Here is a 6,032-nt window from a genome sequence, read left to right on the forward strand (position 1 = left end):
ACTTTATTATCATTGATAGATTTATTAATTTGGTTGCTCTCTTCCTTTATATATATATATATATATTTCCTTTTTCTCTTTTTGTGAGTGTGTATGTGTTTGCTTCTTTGTGTGATTTTGTCTGTATAGCTTTGCTTTTACCATTTGTCCTAGGGTTCTGTCTTTTTTTTTTTTTTGCGGTACGCGGGCCCCTCAATGTTGTGGCCTCTCCCGTTGCGGAGCACAGGCTCTGGACGCGCAGGCTCAGTGGTCATGGCTCACGGGCCCAGCCACTCTGTGGCATGTGGGATCTTCCCGGACTGGGGCACAAACCCGTGTCCCCTGCATCAGCAGGTGGACTCTCAACCACTGTGCCACCAGGGAAGCCCAAAATTTTTAATAATTTTAAAAAATTTTATTTTAATAACTTTATTTTTTCTTCCTCTCTCCCTCCCTCTCTCTCTCTCCCTCTCTCTCTCTCACTCTTTCTTTTTTTTCTCCCTTTTCTTCTGAGCTGTGTGGCTAACAGGGTCTTGGTGCTCCAGCTGGGTGTCAGGCCTGTGCCTCTGAGGTGGGAGAGCCGAGTTCAGGACATTGGTCCACCAGAGACCTCCCAGCTCCAAGTAATATCAAACGGTGAAAGCTCTCCCAGAGATCTCCATCTCAACACTAAGATCCAGCTCCACTCAATGACCAGCAAGCTACAGTGCAGGACAACCTATGCCAAACAACTAGCAAGACAGAAACGCAACCCCACCCATCAGCAGAGGCTGCCTAAAATCATAATAAGGTCACAGACACCCCCAAAACACACCACCGGACACGGTCCTGCCCACCAGAAAGACAAGATCCAGCCTCATCCACCAGAACACAGGCACCAGTCCCCTCCAACAGGAAGCCTACACAACCCACTGAGCCAACCTTAGCCACTGGGGGCAGACACCAAAAACAATGGGAACTATGAACCTGCAGCCTGTAAAAAGGAGACCCCAACTGCAGTAAGTTAAGCAAAATGAGAAGACAGAGAAACACAGGGCAGATGAAGGCACAAGATTAAAAAAAAAACACCAGACCAAACAAATGAATAGGAAATAGGCAGTCTACCTGAAAAAGAATTCAGAGTAATGATAGTAAAGATGATCTAAAATCTTAGAGATAGAATGGAGAAAATACAAGAAGCATTTAACAAGGACCTAGAAGAGCTAAAGAGCAAACAAACAATGATGAATAACACAATAAATGAAATTAAAAATTCTCTAGAAGGAATCAATAGCAGAATAACTGAGGCAGAAGAACGGATAAGTGACCTGGAAGATAAAATAATGGAAATAACTACTGCAGAGCAGAATAAAGAAAAAAGAATGAAAAGAATTGAGGACAGTCTCAGAGACCTCTGGGACAACAATAAATGCACCGACATTCGAATTATAGGGGTCCCAGAAGAAGAAGAGAAAAAGAAAGGGACTGAGAAGATATTTAAAGAGATTATAGTTGAAAACTTCCCTAATACGGGGAAGGAAATAGTCAATCAAGTCCAGGAAGCACAGAGTCCCATACAGGATAAACCCAAGGAGAAACATGCCAAGACACGTATTAATCAAACTGAAAAATTAAATACAAAGAAAAAATATTAAAAGCAGCAAGGGAAAAACAACAAATAACACACAAGGGAATCCCCATAAGGTTAACAGCTGATCTTTCAGCAGAAACTCTGCAAGCCAGAAGGGAGTGGCAGGACATATAAAGTGATGAAAGGGAAAAACCTACAACCAAGGTTACTCTACCCAGCAAGGATCTCATTCAGATTTGACAGAGAAATTAAAACCTTTACAGACAAGCAAAAGCTAAGAGAATTCAGCACCACCAAACCAGCTCTATAACAAATGCTAAAGGAATTTCTCTAGGTAGGAAACACAAGAGAAGGAAAAGACCTACAATAACAAACCCAAAACAATTAAGAAAATGGTAATAGGAACATACATATCAATAACTACCTTAAATGTAAATGGATTAAATGCTCCAACCAAAAGACATAGACTGGCTGAATGGATACAAAAACAAGACCTGTATATATGCTGTCTACAAGAGACCCACTTCAGATCTAGGGACACATACAGACTGAAAGTGAGGGGATGGAAAAAGATATTCCATGCAAATGGAAATCAAAAGAAAGCTGGAGTAGCAATTCTCATATCAGGCAAAATAGACTTTAAAATAAAGGCTATTACAAGAGACAAAGAAGGACACTACATAATGATCAAAGGATCAATCCAGGAAGAAGATATAACAATTGTAAATATCTATGCACCCAACATAGGAGCACCTCAATACATAAGGCAAATGCTAACAGCCATAAAAGGGGAAATTGACAATAACACAATAATAGTAGGGGACTTTAACACCCCACTTTCACCAATGGACAGATCATCCAAAATACAAATAAATAAGGAAACACGAGCTTTAAATGACACATTAAACAAGATTGACTTAATTGATATTTATAGGACATTCCATCCAAAAACAACAGAATACACTTTCTTCTCAAGTGCTCATGGAATATTCTCCAGGATAGATCATATCTTGGGGCACAAATCAAGCCTTGGTAAATTTAAGAAAATTGAAATCATATCAAATATCTTTTCCAACCACAATGCTATGAGACTAAATATCAATTACAGGAAAAAATCTTACAAACACACGGAGGCTAAACAATACAATACTAAATAAGAGATCACTGAAGAAATCAAAGAGGAAATCAAAAAAATACCTAGACACAAATGACAACGAAAACAGGATGATCCAAAACCTATGGGATGCAGCAAAAGCAGTTCTAAGAGGAAAGTTTATAGCAATACAATCCTACCTCAAGGAACAAGAAAAATCTCAAATAATCAACCTAACCTTACACCTAAAGGAACTAGAGAAAGAAGAATAAAAGACCCCCAAAGTTAGCAGAAGGAAAGAAATCATAAAGATCAGATCAGAAATAAATGAAAAAGAAATGAAGGAAATGATAGCAAAGATCAATAAAACTAAAAGCTGGCTGAGAAGATAAACAAAATTGATAAACCATTAGCCAGACTCATCAAGAAAAAAAGGGAGAAGACTCAAATCAATAGAATTAGAAGTGAAAAAAGGAGAAGTAACAACTGACACTGCAGAAATACAAAGGATCATGAGAGATTACTACAAGCAACTATATGCCAATGAAATGGACAACCTGGAAGAAATGGACAAATTCTTAGAAAAGCACAAACTTCCAAGACTGAACTAGGAAGAAAGAGAAAATATAAACAGATCAATCCCAAGCACTGAAATTGAAACTGTGATTAAAAGTCTTCCAACAAACAAAAGCCCAGGACCAGATGGCTTCACAAGTGAATTCTGTCAAACATTTAGAGAAGAGCTAACACCTCTCCTCTCAAACTCTTCCAAAATATAGCCGAGGGAGGAACACTCCCAAACTCATTCTACGAGGCCACCATCACCCTGATACCAAAACTAAAGATGTCACAAAAAAAGAAAATTACAGACCAATATCACTGATGAATATAGATGCAAAAATCCTGAACAAAATACTAGCAAACAGAATCCAGCAGCACATTAAAAGGACGATACACTATGATCAAGTGGGGTTTATCCCAGGAATGCAAGGATTCTTCAATATATGCAAATCAATCAATGTGATAAACCATATTAACAAACTGAAGGAAAAAAACCATATGATCATCTCAATGGATACAGAAAAACTTTTGACAAAATTCAACACCCATTTATGATAAAAACCCTCCAGAAAGTAGGCATAGAGGGAACTTACCTCAGCATAATAAAGGCCATATATGACAAACCCACAGCCAACATCGTTCTCAATGGTGGAAAACTGAAACCATTTCCTCTAAGATCAGGAACAAGACAAGGTTGTCCACTCTCACCATTATTCTTCAACATAGTTTTGGAAGTTTTAGCCGCAGCAATCAGAGAAGAAAAAGAAATAAAAGGAATCCAAATCGGAAAAGAAGAAGTAAAGCTGTCACTGTTTGCAGGTGACATGATACTATACAGACATAATCCTAAAGATGCTACCAGAAAACTACTGGAACTAATCATTGAATTTGGTAGAGCAGAAGGATACAAAATTAATGCACAGAAATCTCTTGCATTCCTATACACTAATGATGAAAAATCTGAAAGAGAAATTAAGGAAACTCTCCCGTTTACCACTGCAACAAAAAGAATAAAATACCTAGGAATAAACCTACCAAAGGAGACAAAAGACCTGTATGCAGAAAACTATAAGAGATTGATGAAAGAAATTAAAGATGATACCAAAAAAAAAGAGATGATACCAATAGATGGAGAGATATAACATGTTCTTGGATTGAAAGAATCAACATTGTGAACATGACTATACTACCCAAAGCAATCTACAGATTCAATGCAATCCCTATCAAACTACCAATGGCATTTTTCACAGAACTACAACAAAAAATTTCACAATTTGTATGGAAATACAAAAGACCCTGAATAGCCAAAGCAATATTGAGAAAGAAAAACGGAGCTGGAGGAATCAGGCTCCCTGACTTCAGACTGTACTACAAAGCTACTACAAATCAAGACAGTATGGTATTGGCACAAAAACAGAAATATAGATCAATGGAACAGGATAGAAAGCCCAGAGATAAACCCACGCACATATGGTCACCTTATCTTTGATAAAGGAGGCAAGAACATACAGTGGAGAAAAGATAGCCTCTTCAATAAGTGGTGCTGGGAAAACTGGACAGCTACATGTTAAAGAATGAAATTAGAACACTCCCTAACACCATACACAAAGATAAACTCAAAATGGATTAAAGACCTAAATGTAAGGCCGGACACTATCAAACTCTTAGAGGAAAATATAGGCAGAACACTCTATGACATAAATCACAGCAAGATCCTTTTTGACCCATCTCCTAGAGAAATGGAAACAAAAATAAACAAATGGGACCTAATGCAACTTAAAAGCTTTTGCACAGCAAAGGAAAACATAAACAAGACGAAAAGACAACCCTCAGAATGTGAGAAAATATTTGTAAATGAAGCAACTGATGAAGGCTTAATCTCCTTTAATATGAGCTGCTCAATATGAAAAAAACAAACAACCCAATCCAAAAATGGGCAGAAGACCTAAATAGACATTTCTCCAAAGAAGATATACAGATTGCCAACAAAAACATGAAAGGATGCTCAACATCACAAATCATTAGCGAAATGCAAATCAAAACTACAATGAGGTATCATTTCACACCCATCAGAATGGCCATCATCAAAAAATATACAAACAACAAATTCTGGAGAGGGTGTGGAGAAAAGGGAACCCTCTTGCACTGTTGGTGGGAATGTAAATTGATACAGCCACTATGGAGAACAGTATGGAGGTTCGTTAAAAAACTAAAAATAGAACTACCATATGACCTAGCAACCCCACTACTGGGCATATACCCTGAGAAAACTATAATTCAAAGAGTCATGTATCACAATGTTCATTGCAGCTCTGTTTACAATAGCCAGGACATGGAAGCCACCTAAGTGTCCATCGACAGAAGAATGGATAAAGAAGATGTGGCACATATATACAATGGAATATTACTCAGCCATAGAAAGAAATGAAATTGATTTATTTGTAGTGAGGTGGATGGACCTAGAGTCTGTCATACAGAGTGAAGTAAGTCGGAAAGAGAAAAGCAAATACCGTATGCTAACACATGTATATGGAATCTAAAAAAAAAAAAAAAGGTTCTGAAGAACCTAGGGGCAGGACAGGAATAAAGACGCAGACGTAGAGAATGGACTTGAGGACACGGGGAGGGGGGATGGGTAAGCTGGGACGAAGTGAGAGAGTAGCATGGACATATATACACTACCAAATGTAAAACAGAGAGCTAGTGGGAAGCAGCTGCATAGCACAGGGAGAGCAGCTCGGTGCTTTGTGACCACCTAGAGGGGTGGGATAGGGAGGGTGGGAGGGAGACATAAGAGGGAGGGGATATGGGGATATACATATACATAGA

This window comes from Globicephala melas, chromosome 8 (genome assembly GCF_963455315.2).
Source record: "Globicephala melas chromosome 8, mGloMel1.2, whole genome shotgun sequence".
Taxonomy (NCBI): Eukaryota; Metazoa; Chordata; class Mammalia; order Artiodactyla; family Delphinidae; genus Globicephala; species Globicephala melas.